Source organism: Arvicola amphibius, chromosome 17 (assembly GCF_903992535.2).
Source record: "Arvicola amphibius chromosome 17, mArvAmp1.2, whole genome shotgun sequence".
NCBI classification, from domain to species: domain Eukaryota; kingdom Metazoa; phylum Chordata; class Mammalia; order Rodentia; family Cricetidae; genus Arvicola; species Arvicola amphibius.
Window position 1 is genome coordinate 11,191,577 of NC_052063.2, and position 25,418 is coordinate 11,216,994.

Consider the following 25,418-nt stretch of genomic DNA (forward strand, 5'->3'; position numbering starts at 1 on the left):
TTATCTTTCACCTGATTTCTTGGAAAGCCAGATACCAGTTTAGTTTCAGTTTAGTAAATTGAACTTTGGTGTGGTTCAGGAACCTGGTCCATGATGACCCGCAATTTTTACTTAACACTATACAGTCTGTCATATTGTATGTAAATGAACAGTCAGTTGAGGGGACCCGAGGAAGGGGTGCGCTTGCAGAAGTCTCTGAGGGTTTGGCATGTGTTAGCCTCTTGAAGGGTGACTGTTCTCTTCACCCCAGAGGCTCTTTAAACCCTGTCGCTGAGGTGCTGGTGGCAGCTTTGCTAAGAAGACAGGTTGCTCAGCGGTCATTGTGTTAGCTTTCTGTTGTTGTAACAAAATGCTAGAAATAATGAATTTACTAGTCACATTTTCGGAGCCTCCAGTCCGCGGTCCCGTGTTCTCCATCGCCGGGAGTGGTGTGGTGGTAACTTCAGGACAGAGGAAAACTGCTCATCTGATGACAATCAGGAAGTAACCAGGAAGGGAAGATGTTGGGCGGGTGTTGTCCCTTTCAAGGGCACAATCACAAATGGGCTAACTTCCTTCTACTAGTCCTCACCTCTTAAAGGTTCTACAACCTGATTATGCTAGTCTTGGGATCAAGTCAGCATATGATCTTGGAGGCATTTAAGATGCCAAACTATGATAGTTATTGGATGCAGTCTGCAGCCACTATCCCTCCCTAGGAACCAGGGAATAGAAGTTTCTTATTTATTTATTTATTTATTTATTTATTTATTTGTGTGTGTGTGTGTGTGTGTGTGTGTGTGTGTGTGTGTGCAAGCATGTGCATGTATCAGTGCATATGTAATGCACCAGTGCCTGGGCCACAGTCGTTTCTTCCATGCGCCTCATATTGCATGTTAGATGGTCCATGAACTTCAAGCCAATCCTTCTGCCTCCCATCTCTCCACAATAGTGTCAGAATCACGGATGCTCACCCAACAACTCAACATACACAGGCCCTGGTTCCATGGCTGGAGCTGTGTAAACCAAGTACAGGCCTGCACTCTGAGCATTTAGGACATCAAAGCAGGAGAATCAAAAGTTCAAGGTCATCCCCAACTATGTAGATAAATTCAAAGCCTCCTAGAGCTATATGAGATGTTACTTCTAAAATGAACCTATCAAATTGACCTTTAAATAAGTATGTTTACTGACAGCTATGATCAGTGGAGCTGCTGCTCCTTTTCTTCATGTAATTTCATATTGTTTGCATGTGTGTGCTTGTGTAGGAACCTCGGTACATGTATGGGGAACAGAAGACAACTTTGAGTAGTTGGTTCTTTCCTTCTGCCTTCACCTGGCTGCCAGGGATAGCACGCAGGCCATCAGCTCTAGGCACCACTTGCCCAGCTAAAGAGAAACTTCTCTTTGCAGCTGTCCAGTGCCCCCAAGACTTCTAACTGGTCAAAGCAGTGGGAATAAACTACCATTGACAGTCCAGCGGTAAGTGGAACATCCATCTCACCTCATCCGAGGCCTGGGAAATATCACAGAAGAGGGGTAGAAAGAAAGGGGTAGGAAGGTAGAGGAACTGGAGGAGATGGGGAAGCAGGGTGCAACGCTGACCTTTGGACATCAGTCGCCTGTTGCTGATGGAGGAGAGTTATCTGTCTTTGTTAATTTCATTGGTTAATTAATAAAGAAAACTGCCTTGGCCCTTTAAGAGAACAGAAAATTAGGTAGGCGGAATAGACAGAACAGAATTCTGGGAGAGTTGGGGAGACGCTTCAGGCAGTCGCCATAGTGAGTCTCCATGATTCTCCTCTCCGAGATGGACGCAGGTTAAGATCTCTCCTGGTAAGCCACACCTCGTGGTGCTACACGGAATACTAAATATGGGTTAAAGAAAGATGTGAGAATTAGCCAATAAGAGGCTGAAACTATGGGCCAGACAGTGTTTAAAAGAATACAGTTTCCGTGTAATTATTTTGGGCAAAGCTAGCCGGGTGGTGGAACACAGCCCGCCGCTACTCCTTCTACAGATTGGCGCCCAACGTGGTGACTAAATCCACTTAAAAACCTGAGAGGGCTTTAAATAAAGGAGAGAGAGAGTTTAACACAGCTTTTTGCTGTTTGCCTGGACTTGCCGTAGAGAGATTTCCTGTTTCGGCAAAAGCGGCAGAGAAAAAGCTGAGTCATTTTAAAACGCGGCTTCCTGCGCTGTGCCGCCAGTGCAAACTCTGGCTTTAAAGCATTTCAATGGCTTTTATGGACTGGATGTTTGTGTGCCTGCTTGGGATCGGAAAGAAAGTGCTCTGAGACCATGCCAATGGCTCACTGCTCCCCGCCTGCACCTGGGCAGATGGCGGAATCAGGCTTAGGCGAGCGGGAGAACATGGCGGATTTCTGCCGATGTTTCCAGGCTGCCCGGTGCTCTGCACGTCAGATTTGGCTGTAACTTGGATGAAAAGAGTTTCTGTGCCGCACACTCAGTCTCAGAATTAAAGTGCTGAGTGTGGCTCCTACCTGGAGGCCCCAGAGCTAGCAGAAAATGGTACATCCTCCATTTTGAAATTGGAGAGAGGTGGAGCCAACATCCAGAACAGCCCGGAGGCTCTGCAGCTCAGAGGTGCAACCGATTCAGAGTCACAAGCGGCTCCGCCATGTTGGACTGGGCGGGGCAAGCCCGCAGTACCTGTTTTTGATCCAGGAATGTCACAGCTTAGAGTCTTAAGTGCTTAACGATGTAAAGGCGCAAATCAAACATGTTTCTGGACAGTAAAAAAATTACAGATTCACAATAGGACAGATTCAGACATAAAAGACTTTTAAATGAGTCACAATGTTGGATAAATGTATGTAGGCTTGAGAGAGAAAAAAAATATAAAAAATAAAGTTAATGCCTAAAAAAAGAGTAAAGTCTTTAAAGAGACAGAATAAAGTAAAGTGATAGAGTGAAAATAAGCCACATAAAAATGGAAAATTCACAGAGAGTCTGGATTATGTATTTTGTTGTGTTTTCTTTGATTTTTTTGACTGTAAAGGAGCTAAGTACAGAGAGACATTTCATTATATGGGCTGCCAGGCTAGACCAGATTGGACATCTTAACGGTATGACTTCAGGATTTGGATCTAAGAACATGATGCTTTGGAAAAGAGTTTCTTCTTTTGTTTTCACAGAGGACGAGACTCTGTGGATTGCTTCTATCCCAATATGGTATGATAGACCACGCCCTCCTGAAAGGTTGCTGTGAACATCTTCAAAAAATTACTTCACTCAACTGCCAACTGAGAGGAACCTAGCACACAGGTTATGCCATGAAAGACCTAAATAACAGCGCCCCCATTCAGCAGGAAGCAGTTTGGAGAGAAATAACTGTGCCCACATTCCCAAATATTGTTTATAAATGTTCTTTTACATTTAAAGGGGGATATGATATGGATATGAATAATTTGCATTGGTATGGATTTTAAGGTCAATTTGTTATATGTATATGTATTTCTGATCTTGATTAAGCTATTTTGATTGTGTAGTTCATTTTAAAAACTGTAATGTATAATTAGGAAATATAGGTTGTTAATGGATAATCATCGATAATGGTCAAGCTTGTAGTCATGTTAGTTAGATTTTCTAGATGTGCATAGATATATTTCAGATAGGCATTCTTCATATCTTTCAAAGTCTGCAGAATATGGCATTTAATGTTTTAATAACTTAGGGTTTTTCATGACAATGAGACACGTCTGCTTCTGGCAACACCAATCTACTTCAAGAGGAAGATGGGCATCGAAGAGGCTCCTTATGGAGTTTGATAGCCATTTGGGCAAGAAACTGCTCTTGCCTGGACTGTTGCATAAACTGGACACAAGGAATCCACAGAAAGAGGACTGCTGAACTTGCCTAAAGGTGAGATGGCCTTTTGGGGTTCCTGATTCATTAAAGAGTCTGCGAGACGTTCTGCAGGACACAGCAGAAAGTGACTGAACTGTCTTTGGAATTTCCTGCTTCATGGAAAAGTCTGCTGGACACTATGGGCCTGAAGGCTGAAGATGGATGCCCCAACGGTTCAGAGGAACTTTGGGTGACTGTCCAGGCAGCAAGTTGTCTCTCATTTCTAGAGTTTGAAAGCTGCATATTTCTTGTTTACTTAGGTAATATTATATCCTTCTGGAGTCTTTGATGGAGTTGAAGAATAAGGTAATTATAGTTTTCCTTAGTTATGATAAAAAATAGATATAAATATTGTAACTGTAATTCTTGCTTGATAACTCTTGTTACATGTAATTTTACTATGTTAAAGTTAAAGCCTTTCTTTTTTGTTTAAACAGAAAAAGGGGAAATGATGGAGGAGAGTTATCTGTCTTTGTTACTTTCATTGGTTAATTAATAAAGAAAACTGCCTTGGCCCTTTAAGAGAACAGAAAATTAGGTAGGCGGACTAGACAGAACAGAATTCTGGGATAGTTGGGGAGACGCTTCAGGCAGTCGCCATAGTGAGTCTCCATGATTCTCCTCTCCGAGATGGACGCAGGTTAAGATCTCTCCTGGTAAGCCACACCTCGTGGTGCTACACGGAATACTAAATATGGGTTAAAGGAAGATGTGAGAATTAGCCAATAAGAGGCTGAAACTATGGGCCAGGCAGTGTTTAAAAGAATACAGTTTCCGTGTAATTATTTTGGGCAAAGCTAGCCAGGTGGCGGAACACAGCCCGCCGCTACTCCTTCTACATGTTGCACCGCTGAACACACAGCGGCTGTGATTACCAACCCCAGATGGCTACAAGATTGGACCTGTCAGCAGTCCGTCCTAGAAGGATCTACACACAGTTAGGAGCTGATGAGGGAGGGAGAGACATTTTCTTCAGTGGTGTAGTCACTGGTGAGGTGCACAGCATCCTGTGAGTCCCACCCACAGTCCTGTGCATAACCTTAACAAAAGCCATTGGTCACATAAGAAACAAAAAGACATTGAAAACAGGAGAGAGCTAGTGGGAAAGAGAGTGGGTGGGAGACAGGAGGATGGAGATGAATAAAAGACATTATATCTTTATGCATGAAAACGTCATAATGAAACCAATGTTACATATGATTAATGCATACTTGTAAAAACACTTTTAAAAACAATTACCTTAAAACTGTGTAATTTGCTGGGTAGTGGTGGCACACACCTTTAATCCTAGCACTCAGGAAGCAGAGGCAGGTGGATCCCTGTGGGTCTGAGGCCAGCCTGGTCTACAGAGTGAGCTCCAGGATAGCCAGGGCTACACAAAGATACCCTGTCTTGAAAAACAAAGAAGGAAAGAAGAAAAAAAGGTATGTGATTTGTGCCATGTGTTCTGTCAGGTGCCGTTTTGGTTCTGAGTACTTTCAAACTTCGGTTAGTTGAATCAGCAGACGTGGGCCTGATGACTGCGTATATTTTTATCCTCCCCAGCTCAGAAAAGGTCCGTTGTAGCTACAGCCACCTCCTCCTCTGGCTTGTCTCTGCTCTGTCCTTAAAGATGAAAAATGTTGACTGACATTGATTTTATTTCTGTAGGGGATGTGGCTGTACACACATGTGCTGCGCTGTCCATGTAGAGCTCAGAGGACACCATGGGTCCTGGGGATCCAGCTGATATCATCAGGTGTGATGGAAGCAGTTTTACCCACTGAGCCATCTTGTCCACCCTCCTCTGCTCCCTTCTGCCTCCTCTCCCTTAAACGTGGAGAGCCGCCCTTAATATAGAACCTGTCCAGAAGCTTCCAAAAGCCCAATCACAGATCACTGGAGCTTCCGCTCCCGATGGGGATTTGTGTGACTGGTGTAGGTCTTAATGACACTGGGAATTCTGAGATTTAACCTGTGTCTAATTGGGAACGTTGCTTTCCTGGGACACCTAACCCTGGGCAAACAATGCCCTGCCCAGACAACGCCTTGCACAAATGCTTCAATAGACTTTGTAGAACAAGCATCATATATTAAAATCATCTGCGCAGCTAGGCAAGCACACATTATTTATTTTCTCGAATTCATGTTCTACACTGCTGCCCCCAAAGCCTGATGCAGAACTGGGCCAGTTCTCTGACTCAGATGATGAACACAAGGAACTTGAGGAACTGTCACACACAGGTTGAGAGGGAAATGCCGCCAGGCTGCTGGCATTCCTGCTACTTGTCAGAGTCATAGAGGGCCTCGGGTATTCCTCTCTTTCCAACTGCTCCGCCCAATCAAGTTAAACAGTCCCTACGAGCAAACAAATGTGGCAAAGTTAAACAAATATTTTTTTCCACAGCTGGATTGGTTCATCCTTTGTGTGGGCTCATGTGGGGGAGGGGTGGAGGAAGCACCAGAATGTTTTGATTAAATCAGCTGTTGCCATCAAAGGCTGGTTTACGAACGGGCTGTCGTATTTCCTGTCGGTTATCTACTTAAGTGAGAGTTCTTGGTAGAGTGGAAAGGATTTCTCTCAACAGGAAGTTCACAGGGCTTCTTAACCTAATGTTCTCACCGCCTTACCAAGCGTGAAATCCTCAGGTCAGCCAGACACTTCTACAGGACCGCACAGGAGACCATGACGTTGAACACTCCCTGCATCCCGGTTCCAACGCGAGGTGTGTTTAGGATAACGGACTTCCCACGGTTCTTTGCAGCAGCGTGACGGAGTATTACCACATCTTGCTTCCTGATCGGAAGAACAATGATAATGTTCCTCCGCAGTGTCTGGAAAGGTCTTGGGATTGTGCGAGATGCCACCAAGCTTGTTTAGTTATTAACCACCCAGAGTGAGGGTGACCCTGCGCTAAAGGGGACAATGATGGTGGAAGATGGCGTGTATCGTATCTATGAAGCGCTAGCTGGCGCTTTAATGGTTTTAATCCCACTCCTCCTCGCAGCTACGGGGGGTAATGCTCATAACATTTGCATTTTGCATAAGAACAAAAGTGGGTGAAGAGATAATATCACTTGCCCTGACAGACATCCCAAGAGGCAAAGGTAGGTTCCACACCCAAGCAGTCTGGCTCCAAGGCCAGAATTATACTATATTACCAGATGTCACTAGAATTACTAGTAGGATTTCTTAAGTGTCCCCTATGTGCCAGCAGTGAGGCAGAGTTCTTTATAGGTATACATCTTTAATCGTCATAAAAAAAAAATCAGATAACTGTCATCACCTCACTGACGCCTACAAAGATTGAGTAACTTGCTCCTGGCAACCAGCAGTGGAGGAAGGAAACAGCTGCCCAGGTTGTGCAGGGCACACAGACTTTCCTGCCCTTGCTCACGGGCACTGTGAGCATTTCTTTAAGGAACAGATGCACATGACCGTGGATGTGACGGGGAGCAGATTTCTTCTCCTCTTAGAAAATCCCTAACAGGATGCCCAGAGACTGGTCCATAGATGCAGCTGCTCCAGCCTACTTTCCCTAAAGCCTACTTTCCCGTCCAGCACCTCCTTCCTTCTGGAAAGAACACTTTCTTTTTTGTTGTTGGGGGTGTTGTGGTTTTCGGTTGTTACTATCATAATGTCCGTCAAAGCAGTGACTCCAGACAACACAGACTGAGAATCTTAAAGTTCTGGAACTCAGAAGTCCAAACTGGGTCTCACTAGGCTAGCGTGAAGGTGTCAACAGGGCTCTGCTCCTTCTAGAAGCCTGCTGTAAAGTGTCTTTGCCTGCCCTCTTCAGTTTCTAGCAGCTTCCCACATTCCTTGGCTATAAAGCCGCCCTTCAAAGCTAACACCATCCAGGTATAGTCTTTTCTCTCTCCTTTGCCCCTGTTCATTCCTTTCCACTTTGAAGGACCCCCTAGGATCCCACTGTGGCTCCCCAGTGGTCCAGGATACTCTCCTCACTTAAAGGTCACCTCCCTTTGCCATGTGGCCCTCAAACAAGATCCAGTGGTTGGGAAAAGATCTCTGTGGGCAGTCTAAGAGACTTGGCTCTGCTTTCCACAGGGGGCTTCCCTTTCCTACTCTTACACCATATACTCCAGATCAGAACATCAACTCAGAGGTTACAATGGTACATACCTGTAATCTTAGAATTTGGAAGGTGGAGGCAGGGGGATTACCAGTTCAATGTTATCCTTGGCTATACACCTTGTTGGAGATCAGTCTGAGCTATCTGAGATTCTGTCATTTTCTCTTTCTCTCCATCCCTTTCTCCCTCCTTCCCCCGTCTCTCTCTTTCTTTTCAAAGCAGATAACTCAATAACCTTGACTCAGAGAACGGGCTTGTAACTTTGACTATACTTCGTGGGGAAGAGTTGCTTCCGTTCCCACGAATCAAGCTGATAGGGCAGGGGTGGGGCCTCTTCCTCTTCAGCTCCGAACACCTCTGTTTCAATTGTAAATGCTTGGGACTCTCCTTCCTGCTGGGAGCTACTGTGCCCACCAGCACCCAAACATGGGATGAGCTTGCCTAAAACACAGGCTCTCTCTGCTGTTTCCCCAGGGAGAGGCTATGGGGTCCTGGAAATGGTTTTTAAAAAAGAAACTATAATATATAGTACATGACATAATATATTTTATAGCTAAATAAGGTCTCTTAGGGTTGGCTACAATCATATTTCATTGTATACATGTATGGAATTCTCACGAGTAAAGAAAAATCATAATAAAAATGAAATATCTATTTAGTGGTGCCCCCACAAAAGCCTTCTCTTGGCAGGCTTGTGAACAGCAAGCAAACCAGAATCAGGCTAGCAGTTGACATAGTCTGTGAAAATGATAAAGCTTTTCTTTAAACAAAACAAAACTTGTTTATATTTGTGGGTCCTGGGTTTTTTTATTACAGAGACAGAAAGCACACACATATATACCTGATGCATATGTATGTACATATGCATGTATGACATGGAAGCAGAAGGGAGATGGGGCAAGGAAGGAGACTAGGAGGGAGAGAAAGGGGGAGAGGTGACTAAGGGGAGAAATGAGAGACATGAATATAGTTAACGTACATGATATATTTGAAAGAAATTGTCTTTGTGAAATCTAATGCTATAATATAACGAATATGTATCAGGGCTTTAAAAAAAGGAAAGATGGTGTTTGAATACATCCTCTTCAAACTCTTTATACAACTCTAAGTTCTCTGGACAGCCATTCTATAGCATTGTCAGAGACCTGCTCATCTGTACTGAGCTAGACTTGATGAGAGATGACAAATGTCTAGACGACAGACATTTTAATAAGCAGACACTGTAGGAATGGTCTTTGGAATGCACAGAGTCACCAAGGAACCTGCTTGAGGGATATTCAAGGCATTTAGACAAGTCCAGAAAGGCAGAAGCCTGTCTCGATTTGGCATCCTGTTATAGTCTCCATTGCTCTTTGGAGAACCACTCCCATGTCCTTGAAGTGTGGATCTAACTCAGGGTCTTCTGTGGATCAAATTCGAGGGCAGGGGATGATGGTTTCATGTTAGGGACTGTGTCTCTGAGCTGTGCAAACAAGTAGGGTCTTTCCTCCCTTTCCTGGATACAACTAATCCTATGAAGGTGTCTTAAGTTACTTTTCTATTGGTGTGAAGAGATACCACAAGCAAGGCAACTTATAAAAGACAGCATTTAATTGGGGAGCTCTGCAGTTCCTGAGGGTTAGAGCCCATGATCATTAAGGCAGGGAGCATGGCAGCAGGCAGGCGGGCATGGAGCTGGAGCAGTAACTGAGAGCTTACATCTGATCCACAAGCACGAGGCAAAGAGTCAACTGGGAATGGTTTTGAAGCCGGCACCCGGTGACACACCTCCTCCACCAAGGACACACCTCCTTACTGTGGAATATTAGTTTAAGATGTGTTACATTTGTTTACTCTGTGGAACATTTGTTTAATGATGCAAAGATGTGCTGCATTCTTTTATTCTGCATTTGTTTAACTCTGCGAAGCTATGTTACTTTGGCTGTATAAAACACCTGATTGGTCTAATAAAGGATAAGCGGGGCTGGCAGGCAGAGGAAAGAAACAGAAGTTGAAATCCAGGGAAGAGGAAGCAGCAAGAAAAGGAGATGAGGATGCCAGGGGCCAGAAACCCAAGGCACACAGCCAGCCTCGGAGTAAGAAGGAAAGAAAGACATATAGAATAAAGAAAGGTAGCCGGGCGGTGGTGGCGCACGCCTTTAATCCCAGCACTCGGGAGGCAGAGGCAGGCGGATCTCTGAGTTCAAGGCCAGCCTGGTCTACAAGAGCTAGTTCCAGGACAGGCTCTAGAAACTACAGGGAAACCCTGTCTCGAAAAAACAAAAAAACAAAACAAAACAAAAAAAAAAGAATAAAGAAAGGTAAAAAGCCCAGAAGCAAAATGTAGTTAACGTAATATAGGGTAATTTAAGTTAGAAAAGCTGGCTAGAAACAAGCCAAGCTAAGGCCGGGCATTCATAAGTAAGAATGAGTCTCTGTGAATTTATTTGGGAGCTGAGTGGCGGGCCTCCAAAGAACGAAAAAAAAAAAAAAAAAAACCCTACACCTCCTAGTTATTCCCAAACAGTTCCACCAACTGGGACCAAGCATTCAAATATATGAGCGTATGGGGTCTATTCTCCAGTGGGTTTCTATCTTGAGTACACTGTAGAAGGAACGGCGGGCTGCATCCCACCACCCGGCTGCCGGCTAGCTTTACACCCGAAATAATTACACGGAAACTGTATTCTTTTAAAACACTGCCTGGCCCATAGTTTCAGCCTCTTATTGGTTAATTCTCACATCTTCCTTTAACCCATATTTAGTAATCTGGGTAGCACCACGAGGTGTGGCTTACCAGGAGAGATCTTAACCTGCGTCCATCTTGGAGAGGAGCAGCATGGAGACTCCTATGGCGACTGCCTGAAGCATCTCCCCCACTCTACTTCCTTATTCCCACAATTCTGTTCTGTCTACTCCACCTACCTAATTTTCTGTCTCTTAAAGGGCCAAGGCAGTTTTCTTTATTAATTAACCAATGAAAGAAACATAGACAGATAACTCTCCTCCATCAGTACACTGTGTAAGAAATGGCTCAGTGGCTCACCAGAGGCACCATAGTCTCCCCTCGGAGATTCTTGGGTCAGCTGGGAGAGCTCTGCTCTGACGTCCCCTGTGAGATTTAATCGACTCCTTATGTCTCCGATTCTCCTTGAACAAGCAGCATCACGGGACATTCTCACCGTAGGAAACAGACGCACAAGGTCAGATTTGTTCAGATGCGCGAGGCTCCACACACACAAAGACCCCTCGCTTGAATTGGTGATCCGCTATCACCATCTCGAAGTAACTTCTACGCGGGGAAATGTGCACTTCCACCCTGCATCTCCTCTCCAAACTGTGGAGTCAACGTGGCCGACATTAGCTACGTTTATGGTCCCTGATGGAGAGGACTGATGCTCAGAACGGGAACCAAAGAGCTATGGGTCCCCAAGCACCAAGGTTCAGGTTGGTGAGATGATGAGACCTTTCTTTTAGTGCGTTTATAGCACGTGCTGTGACTGTTCCAGGTTTAGGGACAAAACACTGACCTAAGCAGCTGTGTCGTCTTTGTGCCTTTAACAACATGCCACCCTTCACGCAACTGCCCGCCCAGTTTCACGCGTCAGCTTTCACATATCAGCTATAATGGGACATGAGCCACAGATTTACCTACTGGGATATGCCACAGACACGGTCCTTCTGAGATCACACACAAACCCCAGAAGTCAGGGAGAACTCCTTGTATCCCAGTCTTTGCCTCTCCAATCAAATCAGAATTCGAGTCAGAGGGGTTCATAAAGATGGTAAATCTTCCCGAGATCCGGCCCCTTAGGATGATCCTGGTCTGTAGGCGACAAAGGGTCGGGTCTGTTTTAGAAGGTTTTCAACTGTAAAGACACCAAGCGCCGCGGGAAGTGCCACTGTGTGACAGTCTTGGGAGTGTGGCAGGTTCATCTTGCGGGAAGATCCGTGTTCTACTGTGTCACTCAGAGAAAAGGAAAGACGTCAAGTAGTTGACACTCAGGCAGCAGGGACTGCCCTGAAGCAAGCATCCTTTTCTCCTTGCTTGCTTTATAGAAATGTATGCCTTTGGCCCCTCCGTGTCCACCCAGCCTGACTGCTTGCTTCCTGACGGTTTGGCTGGAAGAAACGCATTAACAGCAGGCACACATGTCTCCCTGGGGAAGATGAGAGCACAGCCCAGTTCTGGGAAGCTTGCTCCTCTCTGCAGCGGTCCTCAAATGTCAACTTGCATCCGGATCATCTGGAGGGCTTATTGAAATACAGACGTAGGCAGTAAAGTGTTTGCTACACAAGCTCGAAGCCCTGAGTTCAATCCCCAGCGTCCATGTAGAAAGTCAGGTGTAGCGACACACACCTCTAACACCAGAACTGGAGAGGTAGAGACAGAAGGACCGCTGTGGTTCGCTGGTCACCAAGTCTAGCAGAATTGATGAGCTTCGGGTTTGGTGGGAGACCCTGTCTGAAAATAGAAGGTAAAGCCAGGCAGTGGTGGCGCGCATGCCTTTAATCCCAGCACTTGAGAGACAGAGACAGGCAGATCTCTGTGAGTTCCAGGCCAGCCTGGTCTATAGAGTGAGTTCCAGGACAGGCCCCAAAGCTACAGAGAAACCCTGTCTCAAAAAAACAAATAAATAAGGTAGTGATTGAGAAAAACACCTGATATCAACTTCTGGCTTCCTCACACATGTGCGTACACACACATGAACATGCACATACACACACACACACAGCCTATAGGGCCCCACCATAGAGTTTCTGATTCAGTAGACGTTAGGTAGGCCCCCTGTCTTAGAGTTTCTATTGCTGTGATGAAACACCATGACCCAAAGCTAGCTGGGAAGGAAAGGGTTTATTTGGCTTACAATTCCACATCTTAGTCCATCACTGAAGGAAGTCAGGACAAGAACTCAAACAGACCAGGAACCCGGAGGTTGGAGCTGATTCAGAGCCCATGAAGGAAGTGTTGCTTACTGACTTGCTCCCCTTAGCTTGCTCAGACTGCTTTCTTATAGAACCCAGGTCTACCAACCCAGGGGTGGTCCCACCCACAATGGTCTCTGCTCTCCCCATCAATCACTAGTTAAGAAAATGCCTTGCGCGCTTGCTTACCGCCCAATGTTATGGAGACATTTTCTCAATTTCAGATGATTCAAGCCCATCTCAAGTTTACACAAACTTAGTCAGCACACACCCAAACTGTGTTTATGCCTCCTAAGTTCTCAGTGCTGCGTCCCCTGAGCTAGGTTACCATCCTTCGAGCCTCCCGATCTAGGACCCATGAAGGGTGAAAGTGTACCTCTAGCCTTCACGCTGTTCCACACAAGTCCCAATTCTCTTTGGCTTCTGACTCTGCCTCTCACTTTCCTCATTCTCCCCTCATTCCTTAGCTCCTCTGTTGACTTCCAAGCCTGCACTCCACCTGAGACATTCTCGCCGATGTTAAAAGTGACATGCTTAGGGCCGGTGAGGTAGAGTTCAGATAGAATTTCCAGGTGTGACGCCCTAATTTGCTGGCTATAGGGATGAGTGTGCCTTCCTATAGTGATAAAGATATTACCCAAGCTCTTAGATCATGAACATTGGCTCTGAGACTAAAAACCCACATCAAACCAGTCAATCCTTTTCTAGAATTTTATAAACCGTTCCATTACACCACAGGATCTACTGAGGCAGAGAAGCGCTGTGCCTAAGGATCCACCCTGTTATGTTACGGACACCAGGAAACAACACTGTTAATCAGAAAACCAGAAGACGTAGATGAAGCCAGGCATGGTGGCCACATCTTTAATCCCAAAACTAGGGAAGCTGATGCAGGTAGATCTTTATGAATTCGAGGCCAGCCTGATCTACACAGTGAGTTCCAGGCCAGCCCAGACTACATAGTGAGACCCTGTCATCTACTCCACCAAAATAATAATAATAATTAATAATAATAATAATAATAATATAATATAACAAGCCCCATCCTTGAGACATTACAAGAAACAGAATGCCTTGCTTTGGGTCTTCTTTTCTAATGTGGTAGCTCTCTCCAGAGAGCCTGGCAGGATATGCCTCTGCACACAGAGTGGGTTTGTAGCACTTGGGTTCACTGGAAGGACTGTCATGGTCAAGCACCACAGACCGAAAGACTAATGCAGTTTGCTTTGTCATGGTCTCAGAGGTTGGAAGCCTGAGGTCAGGTTCCCAGCAAAGATGATTGCGCCTGAGACTTCTGTTTGGCTTGCAGATAGCCATCTTTTCCGGTGACCTCATTTCCCTCTCTGCTAAAGACACCAGTCAGATTGCGTTAGGGAACCGCCCCAGTGACTTCATTTAATCTAATCACCTCACTAAAGATGTAACAGCTTCAAATACGGGGGTGGGGGCTGGAGAGGTGGGGGCTTGGAATTCTCCAACACAACAGCAGTGGAGTTAACTTGGGAAGAGTCAGCGTGCTACCCCTGGAAGAATCTACCTCACTCCCCCATCTGGGGAATATAGAGCTGGATGATTAGGAAGATTTAAGAAGTGGGTTGAGTTGTCCCTCAAAAAATACGTCCGTGTTCCAGTCCCTGGAACCTGTGAATGTGACTTGATTTGGCAAAAGAATCTTTGCAGGCGTCATTAATGGAGGGCTCTCTCCAGAGAAGAGCATGCTGGTTTAGGTTGGGTCCTAAGTCCAATGACAGTGTGAAGAGAAGGGGAAAGTGGAGGGGAGCAAGAGAGGCACATGGAGATGGAGGAGGATTGACACATACAAATGAGACAGAAGGGGGGGGGGGGACTTTCGCGGAAAAAGCAGACATAGGTTCTCATGCCCTTAAACCATCAAACCTGTTACCCACCAGAGTTTCCCTCCTTCTTGTCAACAAGCTTGCCTCTGGTCTTTATCTTATGGCAAAAGATCCCAGATAGTATCAGGATGTCTTCAAGGACAAACTAGACATGGATAGGTGTCTTGCGCAGGAAAGTCCCCTCAAGCCATGAGGAAACTTCCTCGTGACTATCAAACCCTCAGATCACTCCCGAAACTGAAGAGGTTGCCTTTCCTCTCTCTGTGGGCAGCTTAAACCTCCCACCATCAGTGTGGCCCCTTTTCCTCACCTCCGATTTCCTTCCAGATAAAACGGTGCCTCTGTGTTCGTGTTTTAGCCTTAGTTTTTATCTCAATGATCCCCTGGAGAAAGTTCCCTGAGTCCTGGATCACAAATCTTGCAGCAGCCACCAGAGGCTCTGAGAGAGGTGGGAAATTGATTCTCCCTCTGGACCTGAGAATGGATCCGATCTTGCTGGCACATGATAGGCTCTTGGCCTTTAGAACTGTGAGAAAATAAATTTCCATGTTTCTAAATTACCCAGTATGTGATGATTGCTTATGACAGACAAAAAAAGAAAAGAAGCCAATGCTTCCAGTTTCCTTTGAAAAAGGGGGGGGGCTACCTGAGAGTTATAGAAAGTTGGGGGGGGGGGCATTTCAAAACCGCCTCTGGACAGGTCTTGGTGACGAAAAAGTGGTCAAGTCCTCTTTTACTGGCTTCTGGGACCCTACTCCTCATGCTGGGTCCCTTTGCTCAGCCTTAATACATGGGGCAGTGATTGGTCTCACTGTGACCTGATATGCCATGTTTTATTGATACTTACAGGAGACCTGCCCTTTCCTGGATGGGGATGAAAGGGGAGGGGTTTGGGTGGTGGGAGGGGGAGAATGGGGAGCAGGAATGGGAGGGGAGGATGTGGGAGAAGGCTACAGCTGGGATGTAAAATAAATAGTCGAATAAAAAAAAGTGGTCAATTCACCAGGGGACAGTTACTCTTCGAGCAGATGGCTTACAGTGTGTCCAGAAAGTAGAACCGGCTCTTTCATTTCCCAGGCTGTCGGACCCTTGAAGCCATCCTCTCTCTGGCAGACACTTTCATTGGGTAATAAATTAAGAATACTGTCCTAGTTTCACTGAAAAGCCGCTTTCCAAGAAAGCTTAAACTTGCTCTGCACCGTAATATCCGATAACGAACACTGATAGCAAATTCCCGTGCCCGCGTTCGCGATCCCAGGGTCATCACGGGGGCGTCCATTGCTTCGCAGCCACCCAGAGCAGCTTCTCTCTGCCATTTCTAGGAGATAGAAAAGGGAAGGGGAAAAAAAGGAAGAAAGAGGAAATTCTGCATTCGACTGATAACAGAGGAGAAGCAGGCCCATAAAGCAAATTCCCAATACTTGGCTTTATGCATTGAACATTTGTAATCTGCTCATGTCCCTAATCAGAAAAGTAAGGTATATATGCCAGAGCCTTTCGGGAGGTCTCCAGATGGTAATTATGGCAAAGGGTCAGAGGGACAAAAGGGGTGTGTGTGTGTGTGTGTGTGTGTGTGTGTGTGTTTAGTTAAGGAACTGGTTCACCAGTCAGGATATTATGACGAGCCCATAATATAAGGATACATACCTATATACAACCAAATTCAAAATTCAATGTGTAGTTTCTATTGAACAATATAGTACTCACACCACCATGAAGTTAATGGATTTTTTTTCAGGCAAGCCATTGTAAGTCAGGGACTCTGTGTATAATAATGAAAAACTGGAAGCAGCTTCAATGAACTGCTTAACACTGTTCCCATCTAACCCATTACTGAGCCATACACACACACACACACACACACACACACACGAGTCCATTCATTGCTCTTGGAGTGCTCTCTTTAGGTTGCTATTGTAGAATTTTATTATGGAGTGAGGGGGTGTTGTCATCGGATCTCGAAAGTATACCCAAGCCCCCATGTTAAATCTTGGTGCCCAGCCTGTGCCATTGCCCCCATGTTAAGTCTCGGTGCCCAGGCTGTGCCGCTGTTGGGAAGCAGTGAAACCTTTAAAAGATGGGACCTGGCGGGAGGTCTTAAAAGCCATCTGGGGCTTGTTATTGATTACCAGTCTTGTTGCTGCCACAATAGTGGCAAGAAACAGCTTAAGAGAAGGGTTAGTTCTGGCTTAAGGGTTTGAGGATACTCCTCACCATGGTGGCAAAGTCATGGAAGCAGGAGTTTGAGCCAGCTCGTCCTGTTGGGTCCACAGCCAGCAAGCAGAGAGTCATTAACCCTGGTGGTCAGCCAGCTTCCTCCATTTAATGAAAGACATCAGTCTAGGTAATAGTGCTGCCCACATTTGAGTTCCAATTTTTCATTATTATACACAGAGTGCCTATAATATTTTTTAACTTCATGGTGGTGCAAGTGATATTTTTTCAATAGAAACTGCATTTTGAATTTTGTTGTATATATGTATGTAACTCATCCTATACGTATGTAAGAAATTCAGTTAACCTAATCTACATGATCACTCACACACGTGCCTAGAGATTTGTCTCAAAAGTGATTCTAGATCCTGTCTGGTTGACAATATTATGAATCTTAGGGGTACACCCTTGAAGGTGTCTTGTAGAGGCCAAAGCTTTTTCCCTTCTCTCTTGCTACCCAGCCAAGGCCTAAGCAATTTTGTTCTGCCATGTGTTCCCACAGAATGCATGGCCTTGCCCCGCACCCAGTACAATGGGGCCATGATTGCAAGGACTGGGACTTCAGAACTGTGAGCTGGGGCTGGAGAGATGGCTTGGCCAGCAAAGATGCTTGCAGCAGAGACTGCTGAGCAACGTTAGTATCCCAGGGCCCAACTCCTGAAAGTTATCTTCTGGCCTCCATATGTGAACCATAGCACAAGAGTAAATAAAGAAATGTAGAAAATATTTTTTAAGGTCAAAACTAGGAGCAAAAGTAAAATCACCTCTTCATGAATTAGTCACCTCAGGTATTTGTGAGGGAAAGCTGACCAGTGCACCAAGTGCTACCTTGGTCCCTTTCTCAGTCCTATCTCTCCCATTGGCATCCCTCACGGATGTGGGATTCTGTAGTCAGAGGCTGCTCGTTTGTTCCCAGCTGCCCAGAACCAAAATAGTCACACAGAAACTGTATTAATTAAATCACTGCTTGGCCTATTAGCTTGTGGATATTTCTAGCTAGCTCTTACATCTTAAATTAACCCATTTCCATTAATCTGTGCATCACCATGAGGTTGCGGCCTACCTGCAAGTTTGACATCTCTCTCCTCTGGTGGTTACATAGCGTCTCCCTGACTCCACCTATTCTCTCCTCCTCTGTCTGCCTGGAACTCCTGCCTTGCCCTAATCTGTGCTGTAATAGGCCCAAGCAGCTTCTTTATTTATTTTGTTTTTTAAGACAGGGTTTCTCTGTAGCTTTGGAGCCTGTCCTTGAACTAGCTCTTGTAGACCAGGCTAGCCTCGAGATTACAGAGATCTGCCTCTCTGCCTCCCGAGCGCTGGGATTAAAGGCGTGCGCCACCACCGCCCAGCAGCTTCTTTATTAACCAATGGCATTCACAGCATGCAGAGGTGATGTGGGATACCCCTCTGCATAGAGCCATAGAGCCGCTGTGAGAGACAGATGCAGGAGACACACACCAACAGAACCTTACTGTGGGCCACAACCACATGGCAACACTCCACCAACACCTCACTGTATGTTTAAATGCATTGGCTGTCTCTGTGTATTCTTGTAAAGTATTGATTGGTATGGACTTTGGAATAGTGCTGGACTTTTGGGGACCCAGCCAAGAGGAAGTTTTCCTGAGAACATGCAGCTGGGTTTAGTATATTGTGTGTTTATTAATCATGCCATATCTTCTTGTTTTTGTTCAACATCCAAAATTGATTTTCTTTCTTTCTCTTTCTTTCTTTCTTTCTTTCTTTCTTTCTTTCTTTCTTTCTTTCTTTCTTTCTTTCTTTCTTTCTCTCTTTCTTTATTTTTCTTTCTTTTCTTCTCTTTCTTTTCTTTTTTTTGTTTTGTTTTGGTTTTTTTGTTGTTGTTTTTGGTTTTTTTTTGAGACAGAGTTTCTCTGTATAACAGCACTAGCTGTCCTGGAACTCTCTCTATAGACCAGGCTGGTCTTGAACTCACAGAAACCCACCTGCCTCTGCCTCCCTCCTAAGTGCTGGGATTAAAGACATGTGCCACCATTGTCTGACTTGGAATCATTTTCTTAAAGAGAATTTCCAAAAATGGTAACACTTTCTCCAGGCTTCACAATATGGGGTACCCACAAGGTGCAGTACAGGCTTCACAATATGGGGGACCCACAAGGTACAGTACAGGCTTCAGGGCTAGGGATGACTCTGGACTTTGATAGCTCTGTCCTGATCTCATGTTTAATATGCTATTTATAGGGAAGCCCCCAGTTTCTACTTAACATGTATAGCCTGTGATTCAGATATGGCTTTCAACCCACTATCTTCATACACACACACACACACACACACACACACACACACACACACAGAGAGAGAGAGAGAGAGAGAGAGAGAGAGAGAGAGAGAGAGGAAGGGATGGGCTTCTATGTCTAGTTCTGTTGCATTTCCTATTTAAATCAGACACTACAGCACACATTGGCCAGGAGATACTTTCTTGAAAACAAACTGAAATGTACCGGCAGATGCTTTTCAAGAATGTCTACAATCGCTGTCTTCAAAATAGGAAACCAGGCTGAAGTGGCAGGTGCCTCAAATAAGTCTTTGAATTGAGGCTAATGAGGTTCAAATGTTTCTAATTCTGTGCCCATCAAAACGGTGAAAGAGAGAAACGCTTACAATTCTTAAAAGACCCTGAAACCACCCTCGAAAAAAACAAAAGCAAAAAACACACCCCAAATGCTCAATAATTATTATTAACAACTGTCTTCGTATAAAAGACTCCCTTGATACTGGAAATGGAGCCTGCTTCCACTGAGAGAGTCCACGATGATCCAAGGTCAAGTTTGGGGTTTCATGGGGTGGTCTTTATCTTCGTCCCTCTGTATAATGCCTGTCCAGAAGTGTCATCTTGACCTAGGATACTTTCTTAAATGTTGATCTTTATTTCTCAGGCCATTTTTTCATTATAAATAAATAAATAAATAAATAAGAAATATCTGGAACCCGGGAGAGGATTCCTGTCCTCTAACCCTTAGATGCCAGGATTTCCAGACATCTGGGGGCTTCCAGCCAATGCCTCAGGAAAGGCAAGGGCTCGAGGAGGCTCTTAGGAGCAGACTGTCTGAGGTTCAAGTCACAGAGCTTCTAGTGTCAGGAAGAACCATCTTGTTCCAGCCTGGTTGTCCGCAGAAGCCCATCCTTGGAGGAAGGAGAGACTTGTGTGCGCTGGATGTCAATCCACTTCTAGGCAGACTGCGCAGGGAGGCACACCCCTTCAATCAGCCCGAACAGGATGTCGTAATCTTCACGTGATCTTTGCACTTCCAGAAGATCCACTGCGGTCCTGGGAAAATGTCTCCCAGATTATAATCGCCTGGCAGTGCTGGCTGGGGAAACTCAGCTGTTTTCAGATTTTCTTGAATAGGAGAGAAAGCACATTAGGTAGGATGCTTTTCTTCCTGTCGAGGTATTAAAGCATTTCATCATCTTGTTGTCAACATAAATGATTCCCCTATCATATTTCTGCACCCCTATGACACTCCTGACCACTTCCATCTTCCTACAAAATGACTCTCTCTGTGGGGACCACGGGCTGGATGTTCTTAACCACCAAACTCAGTAAGGGGAGAACACCTGGCCCTTGGTCTTGTTAGGAGGAACCAGGGCCTGTAGCCTGAGAAGCCGGGAAGATGGAACTTGTCTGCTCTCCAGCTAATTTTACTTTTTTTTCTTTGGTTTTTCAAGACAGGGTTTCTCTGCAGCTTTTTTAGAGCCTGTCCTGGACCTAGCTCTTGTAGACCAGGCTGGCCTCGAACTCACAGAGATCCGCCTGCCTCTGCCTCCCGAGTGCTGGGATTAAAGGTGTGCGCCACCACCGCCCGGCTCTCCAGCTAATTTTAAATAATTATTTCTGATTATAAAATGACATACATTCATGTTGGTTCCATTTAGTCAGTAATAGTCCAAAAACATTAGATAGAAATTTCTAGAATAATTCATAATTTTGAAGTAACTTTTATTACAGTGTATTACAATCATTCTCTTTATTACTAGTTATTGTAGTTAATACCTTATTTTGCCTAATGTATAAGTTAAACTGTCATAAGTATTGATGGATTAAAATATGACTTGCTACTATCTGTAATTACTGGAAGTATTGGAACATATCACCTGTGATAAGCAAGGACTGACTGTTATAGACCCTGTCTATATTTATTATTCATTCTTTAGAATAAACATGCAAGAATAGAATTACTGAGGCGGGAGAGATGGCTCAGTGGTTAAGGACACTGACTGCTCTTCCAAAACAAACGGGTTCAATTCCCAGTACCCACATGGCAGCTTGCAACTGTCTGTAACTTCAGTTCTAGGGGACCTGACACCCTCACACAGACATACATGTAGGCAAAGCACCGGTGCACATAAAATAAAAATAAAATTTAAAAAAAAAGAATAGAATTACAATCTGTACTATTGCTGGGATAAAACACTATGACTAAAGAAACTTGTAAAAGAAAGTTTAATTTGGATTGCAGATCCGGAAGATTAGAGTCCACAATGGCTTGGCGATGGCATAGAACAGTTAAGAACTCACCTCTCAAACAGCACTGAGGGGACAGAGAACTCACTGAGGGGACAGAGGATGGCAGGACACTTCTGAAACCTCAGCGTCCACACCCCTCCCTTGTGACACACCTCCTCCAACAAAGCCAGTCTTATGTCCCAATCCTTCCCCCAAAGCTTCATTAACTGGGGATGAAGTCGTCAAACACATGAGCCTCTGTGGGCCATTCACCCTCACGACCATACTCTCTGTATTAATGGATCTGAGAAACTTAAGACTATTTGGGCATGGTCGGGCAGTGGTGGCGCATGCCTTTAATCCCAGCACTCAGGAGGCAGAGGCAGGCAGATCTCTGTGAGTCTGAGGCCAGCCTGGTCTACAGAGTGAGTTCTCAGACAGGCTCTACAGAGAAATCCTGTTTTGAAAAACCAAAGAAAGAAAAAACAATTTTTGTTAGACTTTCTAATGTATATCATCAGTTTTGACTCCCTCTTCAAGGGTCATGTGTCCCCGAATAAAGGCTAGGCAAGCATCCTTCTATTCTTTCTATAAGAGTTTTCAAAATAACTCACTTGTCTGATATGAGTCAAAGTAATTGAGGGGCGATAAAGATTGACATTAGCCTATTTAACATACTAGCCTTCCTCTGTTCTCTTCTTATCAAAATCACAGTCACAGCTAAAGAAGGAAGACCATCCTCGTGTCCTTTTGTTCTTTAGAGAGTCAAGTGGGGAAGTGGCTTCTTCCTGTTATGTGGATGGATGTAAGATTGGATTAATCATCCTTTAAATTTCTTATTTCATTTTATGTGTATAGGTATTTTGTCGGCTTCTATGTGTGTACCTGGTGCCTACAAAGGCCAGAAAAGAGCATTGGATCCCCTGGGACTGCAGGTACAGACGATCGTGAGCCAGCAGGTGAGTTCTGGGAATCTAACCCAGGTCTTCTGGAAATACAGCCAGTGCTCTTAAGAACTGAGTCATCTCTCTCCAGTCCCTAGATGAATCATTTCACCACCATATGCATGTGGAGGTTTGAGGAGGAAGTGTAACCGAAATATCCCTGAACAGCAGGAATAACAGTTTGCTTATTAAAACAAAACCCTGAGCACCTCGCTCTGGTCAGTCAAGCAGTGAAATGCCTCATAGTGATGCTTTTCATTCCGGAAGCCTATTTTATTGCAGAGTATTCCTCCGCTTCTTTTATCCTCTGTCTGTGTGCTTGCGTGTGTGCGTGCATGTGTGCGTGTGTAGAAGTGTGTGGTGTCTGCACACATTGCAGAGGTTGGTAGGAGTGAAGGCCAGGGGACATCTGGTATCCTGCTCTATGACAGTCGGTCTTACTCCTTTGAAGCAGGAGATCTTAGCTTACCTGGAGCTACGCCGGCAGCCAGCAAGTCCGAACAATCTCCTCCTGCTCTACTCCCAATCACGCTGGGGTTACTGGTACCTGCAAGGCCGCTCCCAGCTTTTTCTGTGGGTGAGGAGGGTTTGAACTCAGGTCCTCATGCTTGCATAGCAAGTGCCCTGCCCCACAGAACCATCTACCCGGTCCCTATTGCATAGTGTTGTATCTTCTAGCTTCATCTTTTCTTCTGAAACAATTCTCAGAAAGATACCCACTTTCCAAGAAACCCAGTGCTGTCAATCTTGAGGGCGCTACCAGTGCAGCATGCTCAAAGGACGCAAACAGTTCCTTGGCCCAGTGCAGGGTCGAGGATTTGCTGAGTGCGATACATTGTTTGGATGTTATGTTCCGATCGGGAGCTGGTTCGGCAGGAATTTTTCTTTACACAATGGTCTGATTCAGATGGAAATGACTTTTTTCTCTTCCCACAAAGCTAAATAAAACTGAACTGTCTGGTCTTTTCCCCAGGACTACATGCAGCCTGGAGAAATCCACAATAAGAGCACACAAAGGTCCCTTTCTGGATGACCAAAAGAGATTTGAGCAGAGCAAAATGTGGAAGCTACAGCGAGTTCTAGGCCAGTTCACTTGCTCATCCAAAATGGTACTGTATATCTTGTTTACATATTAGTCTGCCTTCCATCTGTCTAATAAATGCCTGAACAAACCAGCTCTCTCCCTCTGTGTGTGTGTGTGTGTGTGTGTCTGTCGTATGGGTTCATGTCTGTGGAGGCCAGCAGAAGATATTAGACCCCCTGGAGGTGAAGTTATTGGTGGTTGTGAGCCAATGGACGTAGGTGCTGGGAACCAATCTCTGATCTTCCAGAAGAGCAGCAAATTCTTGTAACTGCTGAGCTATCTCTCTAACCTCAACAGTGAACATTCTTGAAAAGGATCATAGAACCTTCTCTCTTCTTCCTTTTCATTTCCTTACTACAGGGGAAGTGATTTTGCTTTACAGTAATCTCTTTCCACAAGCCTACCATGGTGTGGTACCTTCCCTCTGGTCCAATGGAGTGAGGTGCATCCATCTTAGAATAAGATTCCCAAAGCTTGGGACCAAAATAATTCTTTTCCTGGGCTGAGGAGATGGATTAATGGTTGCAGCTTTATTGTACAGACATGAGGAACTGAGTCCCATCCCTAGTACCTGTGTAAAACCTGAGCATCACAGACATGTACATACTTCCAGAGTGAAGGCAGATCCCAATGGCTTGTTGGCCCGTCAGTGTGGTTGAATCAGTGAGATCCAGGTGGTAAATGGAAGTTTCTGTCCTGCCTAGTCCCACAGCAGTTCAGTCCCAACAAAACACACAGAGGCTTATATTAATTATAAACTGGTTGACCTATTAGCTCAGACTTATTACTAACTAGCTCTTACAACTTAAATTAATCCATGATTCTTATCTATGGTTAGCCATGTGGCTTGGTACCTTACTCAGTGAGGCATTCTCATCTTGCTTCTTCTGTATCTGGGTGACAACTATAGACTGAGCCTTTCCTCTTCCCAGAATTCTCCTAGTCTGGCCTCTCCACCTATACTTCCTGCCTGGCCACTGCCCAATAAGCATTTCATTAAACCAATGCAAATAACAAATCTTTACAGGATACAAGAGCATTATTTTATGTGCATTGGTGTGAAGGTATCAGATCCACTGGAGCTGGAGTTACAGACAGTTGTGAGCCGCCATGTGAGTGCTGAGAATTGAACCTGGGTCCTCTGGAAGAGCAGCCAGTACTGTTAACGGCTGAGCCATCTCTCCAGCTCCCATACCTGGACTTCTTTTGTGGGTTCTGGAAATCAGACTTCACTTCTTCTTCCATGGCAAGCCCTTTACTAACTGAGCCATCTCTCCAGCTGTGGTTTGGTGTAGCCACTTGAACAGGCAACTCCAGAGTCTTCACCTTTGATCACAGACTTCACCAATAACAGCCTAGCATGGTGGTTCTCAACCTTCGTAATGCTGTGACCTTTTAATACAGTCCCTCAGGCTGTGGTGACCCCAACCATAAAATTATATCTTTGCTACTTCTTGACTGTATTTTGCTACTGTTACAAATCATAATGTAAATATCTGATGTACAGGGTATCTGATATGTGACCCCTATGAAAGAGTTGTCCAACCCCCCCCCAGGGGGTCGTGACCCCAGGTTGAGAACCACTGATCTGGCAGCTTTTAGGGATCCAGCCTTACATGCGTTGTTCCGTTCATTCCAAGGCTTGCAGCTTTTGAACAGCTATAGTCTCCCCTCTCTGCTGACTGCAGATGGCCGCTGTGGGACGTTGGGCGTCTGCTCATGTCAGCACATCTAATGAATCCTGTTAGGGCTGTGTGTGCACACCATCAGTTCTGCTCCTCTGGAGATGCCTATTACAACTTTGCAGTGGATTTTCCTGGTGTCTCAAAGTCACTAATCAGGGCAGCTGTCTCATTGGAATGGATTGTTGCCATAGAGATCACGGCAGACTGGGTCCTCCCTCTCTTACTGTTGCTATCCTGACAGCTTACTGGGATTTTAGTGGGAGACGCGCTCAGGCCCTGTTATCGACACATCACTCTCTTATAGACGAATGGTACGACCAG

The 25,418-nt window shown here is 45.1% G+C and overlaps 1 long non-coding RNA gene across 1 annotated transcript; it reads left to right on the top strand.

Moving 5' to 3' along the window:
- The first annotated feature begins 6,332 nt into the window (after nt 1-6,332).
- LOC119803646 lies at nt 6,333-23,425 on the top strand. The gene is made up of 3 exons (XR_005283685.1): nt 6,333-6,555; nt 22,243-22,343; nt 23,302-23,425. It is a non-coding gene; the product is annotated as an uncharacterized LOC119803646 (long non-coding RNA).
- The last annotated feature ends 1,993 nt before the right edge of the window (nt 23,426-25,418 follow it).